Genomic DNA, 23,158 nt, shown 5'->3' with positions numbered 1-23,158 from the left:
CACTTCCTTTTTATGTTATTGTGTGCACATCTCCTTTAAGTGGTGTTTTCCCTTCCCTGGTGTTGGAAGGGTTAATCTCCTTCCTAGTGTGTGTGTGCACTGGGTGTGTCCGACTGTGGGGTGTGGCTTCTTGGCCTATAAAGCCTCACTGCTTTTGCAGGCCTGCAGGTTGCTTCAGCCATGCTTAGCTGAGAGCAGCCTCATGTCTTTATTACCTGCCAGTAAGAGCCACCCCTGTGGTCATAACCATAATGTCGCTTTAAGTTATTTCTAGTTATGTGTGATGTCCGTGTGATGTTTTATATGTGATTTTGTGCAGCTATGGATCTGGGTCCCTGTGTGGGGATGCGTTTGTGATCTGCACCCTGCTAACACAGGGATCCAGTCAGCAAGGCTGTGGCAGGTAGGTGGAACTCTTTGTTCACCTGCTATATCCATAGAGCTGTTTATGTCTCCCCTTTTCCTGCAGCTTGGCCGTTGAGACTCCTGCTCCTCCGTGTCTAGGAGGAGTGGGCTTGTCTTACTCAGCTCCTAGGTGAGGGTCATCTTGAGGGCTAGCAGGGACTTTTAGGTTCCGGAGCATGGGCCCTCCTACCATCAAGGTTGGCTCATGTAGCTAGGAGCCAGGGTCAGGTTAGGGATGCGTTTAGGAGGTGACCTGCTCCCTAATCCTGTCTTCATGGCCAAGCAGCCGTAACATCACCGGGCTCCACACGGCTGAGGATTTCCCCCATCCTCAGCCGTGACACAAATACAGCAATCTGAACATATCCCAGACTCAGAACCAAGTGCACTCCATAGGAGATGTGTACTGGATCTGTGGAGATGGAAAAATAAGATCCAGATTGGAAGGTGCCTGGAAAGGTGAATGTGCGCTTGCCAAAGCTATAATGAACATGCACATTTTTACTGAATCAGATATTATAGACAAAGGGGTGCTAAAGAGAAACAAAAGAAGCGCCCCCCTTTCAAGTTTTGATCCCCATGTGTATATAGATGCAGTAGGTGTTCCAAGAGGGGTCCCAGATGAGTTCAAAGCTAGAGATCAAGTAGCCGCCGGATTTGAATCAATATTTCCCATCATTACTGTGAATAAAAATGTGGATTGGATAAATTACATATACTACAATCAGCAAAGGTTTGTAAACTATACCAGAGATGCATTTCTAGGGGTAGCAGAAGAACTACAAGCAGACTCAATCATGACATTCCAGAATCGAATGGTGTTGGATATGATTCTTGCAGAGAAGGGCGGAGTGTGCTGAGTATTGATTGATCCAACCTCCTGTTGCACATACATACCAAATAATACTGGCCCCACTGGTAAGGTCACAATAGCTATAAAAAAGCTTGAAGATCTGTCAGTAGAACTGAAAAAGAACTCAGGTATAAATGATCCATGGGATCAATACTTTGGGTGGTTCACAAATTGGAAACAAGGTCTCATGCAACTAGGGATTGTCATACTAATAGTAATTGTAGTAATAGGTGTAGTAGCATTATGTGTTATTCCCTGTGTGAGACGAATGCTAGAAAAAGGGCTCTCTAATATGTCATTATATCAGACTACTGTACCCCAGGAGGATCGAAGCCCAGATGGGTATAAGAATTACCTAATATCGTATAGAGAGAAAAAGGACAAGAAAGGAAAGAACCATGTAGTGTGATCCACTAAAGGTTCTTAAGAGGGGATTTGAAAGGAATCCATGTTCTTTATTATGTCAAAATCAATTCTGCTTTTACTGAAGTTTCATTTCTATGTTAGGTACTAACTCTGATTGCTGTGAAACTAATATACTGTAAGGTTTCTATTCTCTGTAACCCTGAATCTTATCTCTTTGGCACTACTCCCGGACAATATTCCTAATATGGAAGTTCCGTTTTTGTTTCTATTTCTCTGACTGCAGAATGAAACGTGTTAATATGATAGGTTAAATACATAACATACGATGATGCTAATAAAGACGGTAAAGCCCCCTCTATATAACCTGTGTGCATTAAAAATAAACCTTAGAGTGTTTATTCAGTACATCACTGTTGTGTCTTTCGTTACCTACTGAGTGAAGCGCTCTCCTGACGTCAGAAAAGGACTCAAACCAAGCCGATACTAGAAGTTTGGTGCCAGGGGTACCAAGTGGGACTAAGAGATTCCTATCAGGCGCCAGTGGCGAATTTGCCAATCTTGGTGTTCTCTGGCAAATGCCAAACGTCCTGCACGGTGTTGGGCTGTAAGCACAACCCCCACCTGTGGACGTCGGGCCCTTATATCACCCTCATGGAGTCTGTTTCTGACCGTTTGAGCAGACACATGCACATTTGTGGCCTGCTGGAGGTCATTTTGCAGGGCTATGGCAGTGCTCCTCCTGTTCCTCCTTGCACAAAGGCGGAGGTAGCGGTCCTGCTGCTGGGTTGTTGCCCTCCTACGGCCTCCTCCACGTCTCCTGATGTACTGGCCTGTCTCCTGGTAGCGCCTCCATGCTCTGACAGACACAGCAAACCTTCTTGCAACAGCTCGCATTGATGTGCCATCCTGGATAAGCTGCACTACCTGAGCCACTTGTGTGGGTTGTAGACTCCGTCTCATGCTACCACTAGAGTGAAAGCACCGCCAGCATTCAAAAGTGACCAAAACATCAGCCAGGAAGCATAGGAACTGAGAAGTGGTCTGTAGTCACCACCTGCAGAACCACTCCTTTATTGGGGGTGTCTTGCTAATTGCCTATAATTTCCACCTGTTGTCTATCCCATTTGCACAACAGCATGTGAAATTGATTGTCACTCAGTGTTGCTTCCTAAGTGGACAGTTTGATTTCACAGAAGTGTGATTGACTTGAAGTTACATTGTGTTGTTTAAGTGTTCCCTTTATTTTTTTGAGCAGTGTATATTGGTATATGACACTCCGCTTCAATCTGTCGTTTTGGGGGGCGACTGGTATATCACACCAGTTATAATAATTTTTTTCCAGTACGGTTTGTCACTGTGGGTAGCAGAGGGAACGCAGAAAAACAGCAAACAAATGCTGCAGTACCAAAAATACACTATAAAGAAAGTATATTGGTATATAACACCCCGCTTCAATCTGTCGTTTTGGGGGGGACTGGTATGTTACACCAATTTATAATAGTTTTTTTCCAATACCGTTTTTTCACTGTGTGTAGCAGATGGAATGCAGCAAAACAACAAACAAATTCTGCAGTACCCAAATACACTATATAGAAATTATATTGGTATATAACACCCCGCTTCAATCTGTCATTCTGGGGGGGCGACTGGTATATCACACCAGTTATAATAATTTTTTTCCAGTACCGTTTGTCACTGTGTGTAGCAGATGGAATGCAGAAAAACAGCAAACAAATGCTGCAGTACCCAAATACACTATAAAGAAAGAATATTTATATATAACACCCCGCTTCAATCTGTTGTTTTGGGGGGGAGTGGTATGTTGCACCAGTTTTAATAATTTTTTTCCAGTACCGTTTGTCACTGTGTGTAGCAGATGGAATGCAGCAAAACAGCAAACAAATTCTGCAGTACCCAAATACACTATAAAGAAAGTATATTGGTATATAACACCCCTCTTCAATCAGTCGTTTTGGGGGGACTGGTATGTTACACCAGTTATAATCATTTTTTTCCAATACCGTTTATCACTGTGTGTAGCAGATGGAATGCAGCAAAACAGCAAACAAATGCTGCAGTACCCAAATACACTATAAAGAAAGTTTATTGGTATACAACACTGTAGTGTCCCACTAGATTGGCGTGGGCACTACACAAGGGTCAATTGGTGTGTGCGTTACTCCTACTCACAAGGGACAGGAATGTTATCTTTAATTGTGCATCTTATGTAATTTATAATGTATTGTTTGTATACAATGTTCCCCTGTAATATGCAATATCAGGCCTAGTTGGGTGCAGTTAGTCATCCCAAACGCTAGAGGGAGTTAGAGAACCCCTAGTATAAATATCCAGGCCCAGACAGGGAAAAGGGAGTTCAGGGTCAGGAGTCTGCAGAGACAAGTTAGAAGGCACAAGCCAGAGCCTTCTCCTGACATGCAACTAGACAGCCCAGGCTTCTAGTTGTTACCAGGTAGGCTAGTAGAGGGATCCTAGCCTACCTGCTGATCAAGAGAGCCATGGTTAGCTCAGAAGATTCACCCCAGGGGAAGAGTTTGCCTCCTGGGAGAAAACCTGCAGTTCCCACCAAGTCAAGCAGAGCCAACATGTCCAGCTAGTACAAGTAAGCTGAAGGGCAGAAGGAGTGGTAATGTAAAGCAAGGATGAATACCTGAGGAAGATTGTTGCCAAGGATAAAAGCCAGCATTGAGGTATCCGGGCCTTGGGATAAAAACCAGACAGGAGTTCTAAGGAACAGTGTACACTATCTCCGAGGAGACGGTACAGCCTGATTCTGAGTGTGTTGTTGTTTACCCTCTGAGTATCTTGCAAGGAAACAGTATACCTGCCATAATTGTAAAAGCCTGCTTGCGAACTGTATCTGATATGTGGAACTGAGTTGCCATCCAACTGTATAAAGTTGAACTGATTCCAGTAAAGCAAAGTTTGGTTCACCATACCATCTGTGTACCTCACTTATTTAATACTACCAATCGGTGTGCCACCGTTACAGGCACTGGCGTCACGAACCTTAAAGGGACCTTGCCCCAGGCACATAAAACACCTGCAACATCCAGGGCACCTCATCCACCACCAGGCCTGGTCCCTAAATACAGAGTGTGCCCCAGAGGACTCTTGTGCCAGCCTCTCCTTCACTGCTGTATGCCTGCCCAGGGTTTCCCTACAGAACTGTGAGTAACCCTCGCTTGCCGTTAACCGTGACCTCACAATCGCAATACCCTGCAGGTCTGGCGTGCTGCAACACCCCGCTTCAATTTGTCATTTTGGGGGGCGACTGGTATATCACACCAGTTATAATAAATTGTTTTCGAGTACCGTTTGTCACTGTGTGTAGCAGAGGGAACTCAGAAAAACAGCAAACAAATGCTGCAGTTCCCAAATACACTATTATGAAAGCATATTGGTATATAACACCCCGCTTCAATCTGTCGTTCTGGGGGGGGCGACTGGTATATCACACCAGTTATAATAATTTTTTTCCAGTACTGTTTGTCACTGTGTGTAGCAGAGGGAACGCAGAAAAACAGCAAACAAATGCTGCAGTACCTAAATACACTATTATTAAAGCATATTGGTATATAACACCCCGCTTCAATCTGTTGTTTTGGGGGGCCAATGGTTTATCACACCAGTTATAATATTTTTTTCTAATTGCGTTTGTCACTCTTTGTAGTTGTAGTATCGCTGCAGAACCGATCACCAGTCACAATGCTGCACAATACAAATCCACTATATTATGCTTTCTATAATAGAAAGTTTATTATAAGTGTATTACACCCCTATATACTGCACACCAATCAATAGCACACCTATACCAGTCCTTAAAAGGACTTTTGTGGCCCTATTAGTTAGCATTTGGTGTCCCTAACAGTCTGTCCCTGCTCCACACAGCAACCTCTCCCTACACTGACAAAAGACAGAATGAAAAATGGCGGCCAGATTGGGTTTATTTATAGGGTAGGGGGTATGTCCATGTGCTGAAACGTCTCAATTGTCTGTCCTGTACCACCTGATGGATGTGTTATGGGTCAAGATTCTTCACAATGTAACAGAATATGGCGGGCGCGAATATCGCCATATGTTTGCATGTTCAGCGAATCGCAAACGCGCGAAGTTCGCCGCGAACCGCAAGGCAATCTCTAGTGAAAGAGGCCTTATTCTTTAGTTTTTCTTTAAGTGCTTAAAAACTGTATGAGAGACTCAACAGGGGCATAGCTATAGGGGGTGCTGTGGTAGCAGTCACTACCGGGCCCAGGAGCCTGGGGGGCCCAAAGTTCCTTGTACCGCCTAAGAAGACACTGGTATTAGGGCTCATGCACACAACCCTTGTTGTTTTGCTGTCCGTTTTTCACGGATCCGTTGTTCCATGTCTGAGTTTTTTTTTCCTCTGATTTAAGTCCTCTTCCGTTCCATTACTCCACAAAACATATCCGTATGGTTTCAGTATGCGATCCGTTTTTTGCGGATCGGAAACAGTAACTTATTAATCACCAAACACATGAGCAATATGTGCTGGGCATAGCATTTCTACAGTATGGATCCGCGAAATACGGATGAAATGCGGATGACATACGGATGTGTTCTGTGTGCGTTCCGTAATTTTTGCGGACCCATTGACTTGAATGGGGCCTCGGACCGTGATTTGCGGACAATAATAGGACATGCACTACTTTTTTGCGGAACAGAAATACGGAAATACGGAAACGGAATGCACGGAGTACCTTCACTTGAAGTGAATGTTTCCGCATACGGTCCGCAAAAAAAAACGGAACGGAGGCGGAAGAAAATACATTTGTGTGCATGAGCCCTTATAGAAAGTGCATGATGGTCAAGTTACACCTCTGGCTAGTGGGAAGAGGTTAGGTCAAGAAATTGGCATGGGGGGAGGGTGCTGTTTCAATTTTTGCCTCAGACACTATGAAGGCTATGTGCTTCCCTGTTCCTGGCCACAAAGCACTGAGGTAAGGCGGGCCAAGCTGAACTCTTGCACCATGGTCCATGAGCCTTTAGCTATGCCCCTGACTGATGTCATCGCTCATGTGAAAGAGGCCTGAAGAGATTTTCACTGACCCTCAAAAGTAGCGTTGATAGAATCAAAGTGAAACAAATTGACTTCGATCCGAATTTCAGTAAAAAAATGATTTGCCACAAAGCCGAATTTACTGGCGATTCGTCGCAATGAATAAATTTTCCTTGAAATGGCGGTAAAAAAATATTTATACTCACCTCATCCATTTGTTTGCAGAGAGAGTGCGGCCATCTTGATTTAAGAAAATGTGCTAAATCTTGCATGTAATAATGTGTGAGTTCACCACGTCACCACGCTGGCTGGTCTCCGTGATGTCATCACGTGCAAGATTTGGAGCGTTTCTTCAACTAAGATGGCCGCAACGGCCTCACCTCGAACATATAGCTGAGGTGAGTATGATTTTTTTTAACCCCTGAAACGGTCAGATTCAACATTGAACGCGGCATCTGAGGGGTTCAATAACCGTGGGTGGCGCCATCACCTTTCCCCATCATTGCGCCCGCTACATACAATTGAATGCGATTTGTGACTAAGTAAATTGTAACAAATACAATTACTTTGTGAACTTCGGCGAAGCAGCCAAATCGAATTTTTGATACTTCACTCATCTCTAAGTCTATAAATCAGCCGAGCTCATATAGACTGAGCTCTGCGCTACTTTTGATACTGTTTTTGCGCTAATAGATGAAATTGTATTATATGTTCCGTCATTTCTGTACCAAATGACAGCAACATGGAAGATAAAGGCAGTAGACAAACAAGCAAACGAATGAAAGATACCAGCTCATGCACTTTCCTACCTGCATGCCAGTGTTTATAGCAGTCCTGGTATTATGATAGAGGTGTTACATTTCCTTGTAATCCTCTCTGTAATAATAATGAGATGACTGCTGAAAAGGGATCTGCACACAGCTGTGTCCGTGTCTTGTGTGTACCTGTCGTCAATGTGAAAACTGCAAGTTTGTTTGCTCACTAAAGTTTTCTTCATGGCTTTTAACCCCTGCAAAAAAAATGAAACGGATACAGAATGAAAATACGTTCGTGTGCATGAGGTCTAAGAGAGTGTCAGTGCTGAAATTTGGAGGAGATCTTGAATCCTCTACATTTTCTAGTAAGGTCTAAAATGTCAGCACCACTTCAAGTGTGCTACTCGGGACGCAGCTTTTATTTTTTTGCTATTAAGTCCATGCTTCACTTGCAATGGATGACATTTGCGACGCGTGTAATCTCAGGAGTAGGTTGTTGGTGACGGATGACTGAACGTGCTGTAAAGCATATAATAAATTGAATATTTGTTTTCAACCTACATGTGATCTTTAAATGCTGGGAAAAGTTAGGCCCAAAGGGAGACTCTAACTACATCTGAAATCCTTGTGAATTGATTTTTAAGTTTTTTTCCTTGCTCCTTTTATTCTGACTTCTGAGCAGTCAGCATTGTAGTTAACATTGTCTATTTGCTAAGTTATCTGTACGCACAGTAATACCTTAATTTTGCAAATGTTAGCATATTGATTGGCAAAGAGACAAGCACTTTAAGTGCTTTTACACTTCAATTCAATAGTGCTGCTTGCAAAGTAAAAAACTTGCAGTGTAAGATACTTTTGTTACCCTACAAGCTACATTGCGGTGCATTTTCTATATATCTTACGTATTCTCCGCTTTTACAGCATATTGTGCCTCTATTAAATCCCCTAAGAATAATGTTACTTGTTGCTGTTGTCTTTACATCCTTGTAAGCATCATTAAACGCTATGGGGAACACGTTTACAGTATTACCCAGATCTTCTCATTTTCAAATTCCTGTTGAAGTAGTTTTGATTATTATAATTACTTTTCATTATACTTTCAGGTAATGAGTTCATTCATTGTAGAAAGCAATGGTTTGACGGAACTAGGCCATCCACACACACAATAGCAACATTTCCATGGTTAATATCACTAAAAATGGAAACTGTACTGCAAGCCAAATGGGGATTAAAATTGTAACAGGATATTTCTGCTAATATAATGTAATATGATACTGTAATGAAGATATATCCTAATGTAGGAGGATAAACATAACAAATGCTTGTACGTATGCACAGCAATGGTATTCTAATTAACGTGTGCTGCCCGTGCCCGTGCTGTGGCCCGCAAATTGCGGTCTGCAATGCACAGGCACTGACCGTGGGCCAGCTGCATGAGGATCGCGACCCCATTCACTTGAATGGGGTCCGAGATCTGCCCGTTCCGCAAAGAGATAGTTCTATCTTTTTGCTGAACGGAAGCACGGAACGGAACCTCACGAAAGCACTCCGTAATGCTTCCCTGGGGTTCTGATCCGTGCTTGCGCACAGCATCTCCGGATTTGCAGACCCTTTCAAGTTGTTGTGCATTTTCATACGTATACAATATTATCTAATGACATTATAATCAAAATGAATGCTCATCTCATTGCCTTTAAGAATAAGATCAGCCTGAACCAAAGTTTTGTTATGTTGCTGAAGAAGCCAAGATGAGTTCATGGCAAGTTCAGTTTATATAAAAAAATAATAATTGTGAACATAAACGGACATTGTATTTAAAAGTTATTGCTAAAGATATGGGACCATCTGTAAGAAGTAAGTCAACTCCCTAAGACATATCTGTCTGGAGGGAACAAGGTTACTTGATAAGGGTTCATGTCCTTGAGGCACACCTGCTGTATGAGGTTCAATTTATATATTCATAATTATATTATATATATATCTCTGCATGGTATATTTAGTTTACAACATATGTTAATCAATAATTCATATAATGTGTTATCTATGTGTAACAATGTATCAATTTATATATATATGTCATACCATGTATTTACCATTTAGAAGGTATTGTAGAAGGTACAGAAACAAGTAAGTTTATGTTAATTGGGTTTCTGGGAAAAGTAAATAATAGTTATTCATGGGTGTAGATAAGTTAAATGTACAAGTTCCGATGCCAAGCATCAAAGCCGCTATATAAAATTTTCATCAAGTCAACCTATATTTCAAAAAGATAGGAGAAGACAGTCAACTCCAACAAGTCCAGGATATAGGTAATTAAAAGTGTCAGGAAAAGACCTTCCTCAATGATTTAGTAAGAAAGGTCAACGAGTTCACGTGAACATATTATTAGATATTTAATTTTAATGCTTAAAAGTTGGGATGTTCATCTACAGTACTGCAGTGCCATCTGGAGGCAGATGGACAACATTATATTATTTCATTATTTGTTCTTGTCATGGTCTTACCTGCTTGCTGCTCTCCTTCGTTTGACATGTGCTGGCGGCCATCTTGGGTTCTGGGTTTCTTGTAGCCATCCACCCTGCGGCTCCTCCTTCCCCTGGGAGGAGCTGGATGCCTAGCTCATATATATAGGAGGTCTGTGGCTTCAGTTCCTTGCTTGGTCCTCCTGTGTTCACATGCTTCTAGACTGCTGCTGCTTCTGGTTCCTGATCCTGGCTTCGTCTGACTACCCTGCTGGTTCCTGATCCTGGCTTCGTCTGACTACCCTGCTGGTTCCTGATCCTGGCTTCGTCTGACTACCCTGCTGGTTCCTGATCCTGGCTTCGTCTGACTACCCTTCTGGTTCCTGACCTCTGGCTTCGCAAAGACTCTGCTCGGTTTCACCATCCGTTTGGACTTTTGCTTTACAGCTTTATTTTCAATAAAGCCTTCTTATTTTCACTTATCTCTTGTTGTACGTCTGGTTCATGGTTCCGTGACATTAGGACCAAGCCATGAATTCTGACGGTACAGGGCCATCCTCGCTACCCACGCTGGTTGCCAGACTTGATCAGCAGGATCACCTGTTGGGTCGGTTCGCTGTGGCGTTGCAAACCCTGCTTGAACGCACGGCTCATTTCGCTCCCGTTGCCGATGGGTCGGTTGTCGCTCCTGGGCTCGCTCCTACTGCCGCTCCGGTTGTTGCGCCAGAGTCTACCCCGACACCTGTTGTTGCGCCTGCGGTGTTTCGGGGTATGACCGGTTCTGCCCCTCTTCCACAGCGCTTTGGGGGAGAGCCAACTCAGTGCCGAGGTTTCCTTAACCAGGTGGGCATTTATTTCGAGTTGCTGCCACATGCCTTTCCTACTGAGAGATCAAAGGTGGGCTTCTTGATCTCGCTGCTCTCGGACAAGGCCTTGGCCTGGGCCAGCCCTTTATGGGAGAACAACAATCCGGTGGTTGCCGAGTTTTCCGGTTTTGTTGCTTCTCTTCGGAAGGTATTCGATGTGCCGGCTCGTGCTGCCTCTGCTGCGAAGCTCCTTATGTCCATCAGACAGGGTTCACGATCCGTAGCTGAATACGCCATTGAGTTTCGTACCCTGGCAGCAGAGGTGGGCTGGAATAATGAGGCTCTGGTCGCTGCTTTCTCTCATGGTCTCTCGGATGCCTTGAAGGATGAGGTTGCAGCTAAGGACCTACCAGTTGAGCTCGAGTCTCTTATTTCTTTCCTGATTTTGATTGACACCAGACTCAGGGAGAGACCTTCCTTTAAGGAGAACCTGCGGAGGTCTTCTAACAGATTGGTGCCTACGTTTGCTGTCCCACCCGTGCCTCCCTCTCCTCCCACGCCTCCTGGGGATGACTTGTCTGGGGGTGAACCCATGCAGCTGGGGTTTGCTCGCCTGTCCGAGGGGGAGAGGGCACTCCGGAGACGCGAGGGCCGATGCATGTACTGTGGTCTCGGTGGGCATTTTCGGTTGGCATGTCCGAACCGTCCGGGGAACGCTCGTACCCTGAGATCCTGTCGGGGGCAGATCTTGGGTGGAGTCTCCTCGTCCCCGGTTTCCCGTGTTGACAAACCACTGATCACTGTTGTCCTCTCCTGGGTCGGGGGCTCGGTGACGACCCAGGCGTTGGTGGACTCTGGTGCTGGTGGTTTGTTCATTGATAGTGTGTTCGCTGCCGCCAATTCCATTCCTCTGCAGGCTCGAGGTTCCCCACTGGCTCTTGAGGCGATAGACGGCAGACCCCTTCTGCCGCCACACGTGACTCATGAGACCCTTCCAGTGGGGATAGCCATTGGTGCCGTTCACAGAGAGTCGGTCTGCCTCCAGGTTATTTCGTCTCCACACTACTCGGTGGTCTTGGGGTACCCCTGGCTCCAGAAGCATAATCCGACTTTCGATTGGAGATCGGTCGAGATCCTCTCGTGGTCACCGCAGTGTGGGGCTAGTTGCATCCATGGGTCTGTCAAGTTGCTGTGTACTTCCTCGGACTCTCTGTTGCCTCCTGAATACGAGGAGTACCGGGATGTATTCGATAAGGTGCGCACGGTTGCCCTACCTCCGCACCGCCCATACGATTGTGCCATAGAGTTACAATCTGGTGCCGTTCCTCCTCGTGGCAAAGTCTATCCACTGTCGGTAGCGGAGAATGAGGCCATGGAGGAGTACGTGAGGGAGGCGCTTTCACGCGGACACATTCGCAAGTCTTCGTCCCCGGCAGGGGCTGGATTTTTTCTTTGTGAAAAAGAAGGGCGGTGAGTTGAGGCCTTGCATCGATTACAGGGGTCTCAATCGCATCACGATCAAGAACGCTTACCCGATACCCTTGATTTCCGAGCTGTTCGATCGCCTTAAAGGGGCCACGGTCTTTACCAAACTCGACCTGAGGGCGGCATATAACCTGGTAAGGATCAAGGCGGGCGATGAGTGGAAGACCGCGTTTAACACCAGGACCGGTCATTACGAATCCTTGGTTATGCCCTTTGGGTTGTGCAATGCGCCCGCAGTCTTTCAGGAATTCATCAACGATGTTTTCCGTGACCTGTTGCAGCAGTGTGTGGTAGTCTATTTGGATGACATCTTGGTATATTCTGAATCCATGGAGGCCCACATTCTGGATGTCAGACGAGTGTTGCAACGGTTACGAGAGAACAAGCTGTTCGGTAAGCTTGAGAAATGCGAATTTCACCGATCCCAGGTAACCTTCTTAGGTTACATCATTTCCGCTGAGGGGTTCTCCATGGATCCTGAGAAGGTTTCGGCTGTCTTACAGTGGCCCCAGCCCAGTGGTCTTCGTTCCCTGCAGCGCTTTTTGGGCTTCGCCAATTATTATCGGAAGTTCATCAGGGACTTTTCCATGCTGGCCAAGCCTCTCACGGATCTGACCAGGAAGGGCAGTAATTCCCAGGTCTGGCCGCTCGAGGCCATCCGAGCTTTTGAGGCCCTAAAGTCCGCCTTTGTGTCGGCTCCGATTCTGTCGCATCCCAACCCTGGGTTGCCCTTTGTCCTCGAGGTGGACGCGTCTGAGACGGGAGTAGGCGCCCTTCTGTCTCAGCGTAGAACACCAGAGGGTCCTCTGCTTCCTTGTGGGTTTTACTCCCGGAAACTGTCTTCCGCGGAGTGCAACTATCAGATTGGTGACAGGGAGTTATTGGCCATCGTGCAGGCCCTTAAAGAATGGAGGCACTTGCTCGAGGGTTCGGTGGTTCCGGTTCTCATCCTGACGGACCACAAGAATCTGACCTACCTTTCTGAGGCCAAGAGATTGACACCACGTCAGGCCAGATGGGCTCTGTTCTTGTCACGTTTTAATTACGTGGTCTCCTACCTACCCGGTTCCAAGAACATCAGGGCGGATGCCTTATCACGGCAGTACTCCGAGCTGTCCAGGGAGGAGTCGATTCCGACTTCGGTCATACCTCCGAATCAGATCCTGGCCGCCATTCGCACCAGCCTGACCTCTCCCCTGGGTGAGCAGATTTTGGCGGCTCAATCTGGTGCTCCCTCTGGGAGACCCAACGGCAGATGTTTTGTGCCTGAGGAGTTGCGCACTCGGTTGTTGCGAACCTACCATAACTCCAAGACCGCGGGGCATCCTGGAAAGAATCAGCTGTCCTGGGCTGTTTCACGTCTGTTCTGGTGGCCTTCCCTACGTTCCGACATCGCCGCATATGTAGCGGCATGCTCCGTTTGTGCCCAGAGTAAGTCCCCTCGGCACCTTCCGTTGGGCCTTCTGCAACCCATAGCCACCGGGGAGCGCCCATGGTCACACCTGGGGATGGATTTCATTGTGGACCTCCCTGCATCCCGAGGCCATACGGTCATTCTCATGATTGTGGATCGGTTTTCCAAAATGTGCCACTGTGTTCCTCTCAAGAAGTTACCCTCTGCACAAGAGTTGGCCACGATTTTTGCCAGGGAGGTCTTCCGGTTGCACGGTTTGCCTAAGGAGATTGTGTCGGATCGGGGGAGTCAGTTTGTGTCCAGGTTCTGGCGCGCCTTTTGCTCCCAGTTGGGGATTCATCTCTCCTTCTCCTCGGCCTACCACCCTCAGTCCAATGGGGCCGCAGAACGATCCAATCAGGCCTTGGAGCAATTCCTTCGTTGCTATGTCTCCGATCACCAAGACAATTGGGTTGACCTCCTGCCTTGGGCTGAGTTTGCCAGGAACACGGCGGTGAACTCTTCCTCTGGGACGTCTCCCTTCATGGCCAATTATGGGTTCCAACCTGCCGTGTTACCGGAGGTATTCTCTCCCCAGGATATTCCGGCTGTGGAGGATCACCTTTCCGTCCTACGTGCTTCTTGGGTACAGATCCAGAAGTCCCTTGAGGTCTCTGCGCAGCGCCAGAGACTCCAGGCTGATCGCAGACGAGCGCCTACTCCTTCCTACCAGGTCGGAGACCGTGTATGGTTGTCCACCCGCAACCTCAACCTTAGAGTGCCCACTCCCAAGCTGGCGCCTCGCTTTGTTGGTCCCTTCCGAGTGCTTCGCAGGGTAAACCCGGTAGCCTATGCCCTTGCGCTTCCTCCTGGCATGCGGATCTCCAACGTGTTTCATGTCTCCCTGTTGAAGCCACTGGTGTGTAATCGTTTCACTTCCTCGGTTCCTCGGCCTCGTCCGGTCCAAGTGGGCAATCGTGAGGAATATGAGGTGAGCAATATCCTGGACTCACGCCTGGTCCGCGGTCGGTTGCAGTTTTTGGTCCATTGGCGTGGTTATGGTCCAGAGGAGCGTTCCTGGGTTCCCTCCGCAGATGTCCATGCTCCTGCCTTGCTCCGAGCCTTCCACGCACGCTTCCCTCAGAAACCGTTTTGTGCTCCGCGGAGGAGGGGCCCTTGAGGGGGAGGTACTGTCATGGTCTTACCTGCTTGCTGCTCTCCTTCGTTTGACATGTGCTGGCGGCCATCTTGGGTTCTGGGTTTCTTGTAGCCATCCACCCTGCGGCTCCTCCTTCCCCTGGGAGGAGCTGGATGCCTAGCTCATATATATAGGAGGTCTGTGGCTTCAGTTCCTTGCTTGGTCCTCCTGTGTTCACATGCTTCTAGACTGCTGCTGCTTCTGGTTCCTGATCCTGGCTTCGTCTGACTACCCTGCTGGTTCCTGATCCTGGCTTCGTCTGACTACCCTGCTGGTTCCTGATCCTGGCTTCGTCTGACTACCCTGCTGGTTCCTGATCCTGGCTTCGTCTGACTACCCTTCTGGTTCCTGACCTCTGGCTTCGCAAAGACTCTGCTCGGTTTCACCATCCGTTTGGACTTTTGCTTTACAGCTTTATTTTCAATAAAGCCTTCTTATTTTCACTTATCTCTTGTTGTACGTCTGGTTCATGGTTCCGTGACAGTTCTATACCATATTAGGAATTGATACAACGTCATGATGTTATTAGCATGCGAATACACCCACCCTACCTGACTGGGAATCCCTAATTTAAAGGGGATGATTCTTAGATAAGGGGGGGAATAATTACTTGTGTGCGGAGTAGCATAGGAAGTTAGCAAGAGAAAAAAAGCGAGAGCTGGAGATTAAGGAAAGAAAAAGAGAGAAGTGGAGCTCTCTAGAGTGGTCTATCGAGATGAAAGCCATAATGAGATGCGCTATGATGGACCACCAATCTTTCCTAGGAACAGAAGTGAGATTCCTACTAGGACTTGGTAAGAGACACAGAAAATGATATTTCATTTTATTAAAACTAATTTGATAGTGTGGGTGAAATTATACCATCTAGATTGGCGAATAAATAAATTATTAAATAAATTGATCATCTCCATATTGAGATGTAGACTTAGGATATTGTGAGGCTTCATTCTACCTGCAGAAGAATCTAGACTCATAATCTAGCAAAGCATTAAATGATTGCTTTTATATATATATATATATATATATATTGATAGAACATTCTTCACCAAGCTAAGTGATGGATTCCCACAGGAAAGACTTGTTTCAAATCCTTCCCATTTAAGATCCTAGATCCTTGTTATTTGTCTTAATAGTCTTACCAAAGTTATATATTTGAAAATAGTCCAGGATGGGGCGGAAGGATACAGTTATCTCTTCTAAGTTATATCCTTGGATGGAAGTGCCCATCTTGAAGCCATGTGATGTGTAGTTGGTTAGGGGGGGCAGAATGTATTTAGCATTCTATAATGATGTCTAGGATTAGACATGCCCATCTTGATATCATGAGGTTTTCTCTGAACAGAAGTAATGTATATAACTTATGTTCATATTTTGATATCCTAACCTATTAATAGCTTGTGTATAATGTGACAAGTTATTCCCACTCACATGTATTGTTAAGCTTGTAATGCTTTATATTAACGCTATATATATTCATTTGCATGTATCTTTGTGTTTATTTACTTGTATATGTTTATAACCTTGTAACCAATAAATCTGCATATTTTTATAATACCTGTGTATTATTGTATAATGCAGAACTACATTTTATCATTAACATCATCTCACATCAAAAATAACTTATTTATCTGAGGAAATAGTTGGACTCAGATGTGAATTGTATCAATTAGGTTGTCTACAATTCACCAGGTCATGATTTTAAGAATTTATGACAAATTTTATAAATTTTATTTTTTTATGGTTAATTATTTTTTATGACCATAATTAATAATTCTTAATTGAATTATTACCCCCCGACAATGTGCACACGGCCGGTGTCCCGTGTATTGCGGACCCGACGTATGCAGGCCGCAATACGACCACGGGGGACACACGACCATGTGCAAGAGGCCTAAATGGAATGTGTCATAAGAAAATGACCAGAGGGGTTTTATTTTCATTCAAAGGTGCTCTGGACCGCCCGCCTACAGAGCCTATGCATGCCTCCCTCTCCACTCATACACTATTCCCTCAGCAGCGCCATTACCGCCGTCACTACATCACTAGCAGCCAATAACCCCGCTCACCCTTTCCCTTCAACATAGCCAACAGGCGCAGTGCCGAACATTGCCTGCACCTGCACTCTTCCAGTTCAACTTAGGGCTTATTCACACCTGCGTTCTTTTCTTCCGGCATAGAGTTCCGTCGTCGGGGCTCTATGCCGGAAGAATCCTGATCAGGATTATCCCCATGCATTCTGAATAGAGTGAAATCCGTTCAGGATGCATCAGGATGTCTTCAGTTCCGGAACGGAACGTTTTTTGGCCGGAGAAAATACCGCAGCATGCTGCGCTTTTTGCTCCGGCCAAAAATCCGGAACACTTGCCGCAAGGCCGGATCCGGAATTAATGCCCATTGAAAGGCATTGATTCGGATCCGGCCGTAAGCTAAACGTCGCTTCGGCGCATTGCCGGAGCCGACATTTAGCTTTTTCTGAATGGTTACCATGGCTGCCAGGACGCTAAAGTCCTGGCAGCCATGGTAAAGTGTAGCGGGGAGCGGGGGAGCAGCATACTTACCGTTCCGTCTTCAAATGCTTTCAGTACACTTGCGTTTTTCCGGATCCGGAGTGTAATTCCGGCAAGTGGAGTACACGCCGGATCCGGACAACGCAAGTGTGAAAGAGGCCTTAGGGTATTAACATCAGCTGTTTCACTAGGCATGCGCTAAGCCTCTGCTGAGGGAGTAGTGTATGAGCGGAGAGAGAGGCGTGCTTGGGCTCTGTAGGGGGACGGTCCAGGGCACCTTTGAATGAAAATAACGCCCCTCTGAGCACCTTAATGCCTCATTAGCATATAGATTAAAGTGGCTTTTATGACGATATAATACAAGCTCCAAAGAAAAAGAAAAACATATGGAAAGAAGATATGAAGTACCATAAGGACATACTTTTGGTTTAATATCGATTCTCTAGGTCAGGGGTAGGCAACCTCCGGCACTCCAGGTGTTGTGAAACTACAACTCCCAGCATGCATACTTGCTCTGCTCTTCTCAGGACTCTCATAGAAATGAATGGAGCATGCTGGGAATTGTAGTTTCACAACAGCTGGAGTGCCGAAGGTTGCTGATCCCTGCTGTAGGTGACAGATTCACTTTAAGCAGGGTTCATAACCACATTAAGCCCTAGATAAGAGGCAAATTTAAATGATGTGTGACGCTGATATCTGACTTCCTTCACTTGTCAGTGTCACAAACGATTTTAGGTTTACTGTGTTTTTTGGTATACTACATCTCATAGATCAAAAAAATCACCACCTTTGGTGTCTAAAGCTATAGCTCAGTGGTAAGTCACTTCCTTTGCATGTAGTGTTCATGGGTTCAAAGCCCCTTTCAGGCTTTTAATAAAATGTATATTTTATATTTTATAGAGCTCTATATCAGAGACAAATTTAAGTGGTGTGTGATGTAAGTAGTCCTTTTTTTATTTTATTTAGAGTACATTGGCAGCACTATAGTAATGGGGGCACTAATTTACTGTATCTTCATCTATTTCCAGGTGACTGAGTTTTTTTTTGTCTTGAAACAGTCACTGTACAATATAATAATGTAGTCTAAATATCAGATCTGTAAATCACTTGATTGCAATTATTTGTCGGCATCCACCCAAACATAAGCTGCAAAGATATGGCCACTAGGAGTCTCACTAGTCCACTGTGGTTAGGCATGTTCCAGCTCTCCCAGCAAATACAAGCAGCAGGAAGTTTGGGCGTGTTCTGGAGTAGCCCTACCAGGCAGTACGTATGGTCTAATAGGGTTGATTCTGGCGACAGAGCCTCTTTAACCTCTTACAGACACAGGGCGAACAGGTACGCCCTATGTATTTCCGATCACCGCACCTCCTATTCCGGGTCATCGGGTCACCAGAGACCCGAATAATCCAGAAATGCTGCAAACTGCAGGTCTGAATTGACCTGCGGTTAGCAGCGATTGCCGATACGGGGGGGGTTCACAGGACCCCCCTCGGCATTGTCACAGAGTGCCTGCTGAATGATTTCAGCAGGCACACCGTTCCGAAATACATAGGGCGTACCTGTTCGTCCTGTGTCCGTAAGAGGTTAAAGAGGCTCTGTTGCCAGAATCAACCCTATTAGACCATACATACTGCCTGGTAGGGCTCATTATGCTGATTATGTATGATAAATAGCTGCAGAGTTATCTGTGTTTTTATTCATATGCAAATAAACAATTCGAGCACTCAGAGGCGGGGCTGAATATTCTGAGCAATGCTCTGTAACACCCCCTGTGCTCTGCACACACACCCCTCCCCCCATTGACTGACAGGGCTAGACAGCAGGCTGACGTCACAGCACCACGGGGACCCGATAGAAACCCTGCACCCGGCAGGATACCGCACGTGCAGTGGTCAGCGCTGACCGCGGCAGTTCAAGGGTTAATGAGCCGGCATCATTGTTTTCACCAATGCTGGTGCATACAGCAGGGGTCCAACTATCAGTGACTTCCAGACCCCTGCAGCTGATCGGGAGGGAGTAGCTCATATGCCCGCCCGATCAGAGCGCTGTACCTGTACGGCGCTGGGATTTGTGACCATGTTTCCAGCGACATACATGTACAGCGCTGGTATCCTACGGGTTAATGACATATTATTTATTATAGCCTATGCTATTAAAGAAACAAAAAAATGGATATATCTACACAATGGTATGCAAGGCGGTTGTCTGTAACACAAAAGAATGTGACACTTATGTAACAAGATTTGTGCGTTTCTTAATGAGGTGCAATACTGATGTGGGTCACTAGGCAATGCATAATTGTAAATTGACATTTAATCGATTGCTGTAACCATATGATAAGCCATGCTAAACATTGTTTGGACAACTGTTTGTACTTTGATAATCTGGAATTGATATATCTATTTTAATAAAAAGGATATTTGAAAAAAAAAAAAAAAAAATATGTCTTTCTGGGGACTTCAACCTGGGATATCTACATATCTTAATGTAACCTCCAAGCTATAACATATTCACATAGGGACATTACCACATGGTTTTTCTATACTTAGTTAGAAGCTATCACATAGTACTGCGATCTGTATGATCATATATTGTGTCTGTGTATAAAGCAGTAATATGTATATCAGCTTTATGAGCAGATCTCAGTGTGGTGAAGCTATAGCACACAGTATGTATAATACACATATATACAGTAGATATGTATAATCCAGGACACAGCTCTGGATACAGTGACTAATCAACTTTTTCAGGGGTCCCAGAAATACAGTGATTCTAGCTAATATGGAACTGCATACACACTTGAGAGAGGTGAATCAATGTATAAGCCATGTAAGATAGCTGAGGAGAGCAGATCTGCAGATCTGTCAAGAGGCAGTGAATCTGGCAAGTCTCCTCATCAGCTACTCCAGAAGACGCCCAAACTTCCTGCTGCTTGTATTTGCTGGGAGAGCTGGAACATGCCTAACCACAGTGGACTAGTGAGACCCCTAGTGGTCATATCTTTGCAGCTTATGTTTCGGTGGATGCCGACAAATAATTGCAATCAAGTGATTTACAGATCTGATATTTAGCCACCTGGAAATAGATGAAGATACAGTAAATTAGTGCCCCCTTTACTATAGTGCTGCCCATGTACTCTTAATAAAATAAAAAAGGACTACTTACATCACACACCACTTGAATTTGTCTCTGATATAGAGCTCTATAAAATATAAAATATTATTTTTTTGATCTATGAGATGTAGTATACCAAAAAACACAGTAAACCTAAAATCTTTTGTGACACTGACAAGTGAAGGAAGTCAGATAACGTTACACATCATTTAAATTTGCCTCTTAGCTAGGGCTTAATAAAATGTAAAAAAAAATTAGCGGCTGAAAGGGGTTCTGAACACCAAAAGCCTGGACATGGGGCAACAGCATTACCACTGAACTACCAGCTTGCCTTGTATGATCTTGAAATTTTTGCTCATCTATGTGATGTAGCATACAAAATCATATTAAACCTAAAATCATTTGTGACACTGACAAGTGAAGGAAGTCAAATATCAGCGTCACACATCATTTAAATTTGCCTCTTATCTAGGGCTTAATAAAAATGTAAACATTTTTAAGTACTGAAAGGGGTTTTGAACTCAGTAAGCCTGGACATGGGGCAACGGCATTAACACTGAGCTACCAGCTTACCTTGTATGAGCTTGGGATTTTTGTCCATCTATGTGATGTAGCATATAAAACCACAGTAAACCTAAAATCGTTTGTGACACTGACAAGTGAAGGAAGTCAAATATCAGCGTCACACTTCATTTAAATTTGCCTCTTATCTAGGGCTAAATAAAATGTAAACATTTTTTAGCGGCTTAAAGGGGTTTTAAACACAGAAACACTGGGTATGAGGCAATTGCTTTACCACTGAGCTATCAGCTATGCATTCGCATACAACTGTAATGTGTTAGCTTACAGCATTTTAGACACAGAGCTATAAGCTGAGCAATAGACGTACTTTGGTTGTGTGATTTACCATACAGATACATAGTATATCTATAACTTTGACCCTGACCTATGAAGAGCATAGGTCAAACTCAGATGTCAGAGTCAGATGGGAGAGTCAAGTGTCAGGGTCAGGTGTCAGGGTCAGGTGTCAGGGTCAAGTGTCAGGGTCAAGTGTCAGGGTCAGGTGTCAGGGTCAGATGTCAGGGTCAGATGTCAGGGTCAGGGTCCAGTGTCAGAGTCAGGTGTCAGGGTCAAGTGTCAGGGTCAGGTGTCAGGGTCAGGTGTCACATTGGCATTATTTTGATACTTGACTATGATATCTGACCATGTCCTAAAATGAACACTGTAGATCTGAGGTCTGATAAAGATTGGGGGTCTGATGCAGATTACATGTTCTAAAGCCCTTTTTGTCGGTTATTAGTGGCAAAAGAAAAATATATTTGCCGTTCAGCGGTGCAGTTATATGTTCTAAAGCTTTTTTTGGCTTGTATTAGTTGAAAAAAAGGGCTTATTAGCTGTTGTGTGGTGAAGTGAGAAAATTACAGCAATTTCTGTAGTGTATTAGTGGCAAAAGAAAAAATGTATTTGCCGTTCAGCGGTGCAGTTATATGTTCTAAAGCCTTTTGTGGCGTGTATTAGTGGAAAAAGGAAAAAATATATTTGCCGTTCAGCTTTGCAGTTAAATGTTCTAAAGCCATTTGTGGCATGTATTAGTGGCAAAAGAAAAATATATTTGCCATTCAGTGTGCAGTTACATGTTCTAAAGCCCTTTTTGTCATGTATTAGTGGCAAAAGAAAAATATATTTGCCGTTCAGTGGTGCAGTTATATGTTCCAAAGCTCTTTTTGGCGTATATTAGTGGCAAAAAACAAATATATTTGCCATTGAGCGGTAAAGTTCCATTGTACTACAGCTATTTACAGGGTGTATTAATAGGATAGATAGCCATTCTGTGGTGAATTGTGATTGCTCTATTTATTTTTTTGGGGTGCATTAATAGGAAAAAGAATACGGGAAAATTGATAGGTGATTGTAGACCTCCTTTTGCTGTACAGACCAAATTACGTTGATTAGCCATTCAGTGGTAAAATGTTTTTGTGAAACAGCCTTTTTTGGGAAAGTTGATGGGTGATTGTAGACCTCTTTTTGCTGTACAGACCAAATTACATCGATTAGCCATTCAGTGGTCAAATTTTTTTGTGAAGAAGCCTTTTTTGGGAAATTGATGGGTGATTGTAGAACTTCTTTTGCTGTACAGACCGAATTACGTCGATTAGCCATTCAGTGGTCAAATTTTTTTGTGAAACAGCCTTTATAGGGAAAATTGTAGGGTGATTGTAGACTTCTTCTGTATGAACCGAGTTCCGTCGATTAGCCATTCAGTGGTGAAATTTTTTGTAAAACAGCCTTTTTGGGGAAAATTAATGGATGATTGTAGACCTTCTTTTGTTGTACAGACCGAATTACGTCGCTTAGCCATTCAACGGTGAAATTTTTTTGTGAAACAGCCTTTATGACAATGTCCGCCTCTTCCTCCTCATCCTTCACTGTGTCCTCAGCCTCCACTGCAGGGACAATTGAATACTGATGGATAACTGACCAAATGCTGACCAAGTGAAGGCGGATGCTCAACAGACAGAATCAGTTTTTTTGGGGTTATTGTTCTGACGGATCAGAGGAAGGGCAAAATAGTCAGTGACGTCAACACAAACTTACTGCTGACACCCTCTCTACTCTGTCAGGGGGGCTCTACTTGTATAAGCATTTAAAAAAGCAGCTTCTGTAGACATCTATGTGGAATCAGCTGACGATGGTGTAAAAGGTGTGCACTTCTTCTTGATGCTAACATCGACCTGTAAAGCTGAGTTCATACTTGAATTATTTTGGCAGTTTT

Source organism: Bufo bufo, chromosome 2 (genome assembly GCF_905171765.1).
Source record: "Bufo bufo chromosome 2, aBufBuf1.1, whole genome shotgun sequence".
Taxonomy (NCBI): domain Eukaryota; kingdom Metazoa; phylum Chordata; class Amphibia; order Anura; family Bufonidae; genus Bufo; species Bufo bufo.
This window is presented reverse-complemented; position numbering follows the sequence as displayed.